Genomic DNA, 313 nt, shown 5'->3' on the forward strand with positions numbered 1-313 from the left:
TGTGCATGAAAACCTTTGGCCTAATGCTAACAATATTGTTACAGTATTGTCTTTTCAGGCACCGGTATGAGATCTGAGCTTTAGTATGAAGGTTTGAGAACAGAGCACATTTTGGAACATGCTTTCACTTTTTTGCAAAGTAGAACACATTTTGGTCTTTTCGTCCTCAATCTTAAAAAATTTAACTTTTGTTTCAAAAGGATGCAAAAACTATAATAAAACACAAGCAAACAACACGTACACAGCATAAAGAAACACAAGAAACACAAACACTGTTTAAGTAGAACGTTGCAGCAACAGAGTTTGACAGATA

This window comes from Etheostoma cragini, chromosome 12 (genome assembly GCF_013103735.1).
Source record: "Etheostoma cragini isolate CJK2018 chromosome 12, CSU_Ecrag_1.0, whole genome shotgun sequence".
NCBI lineage: Eukaryota > Metazoa > Chordata > Actinopteri > Perciformes > Percidae > Etheostoma > Etheostoma cragini.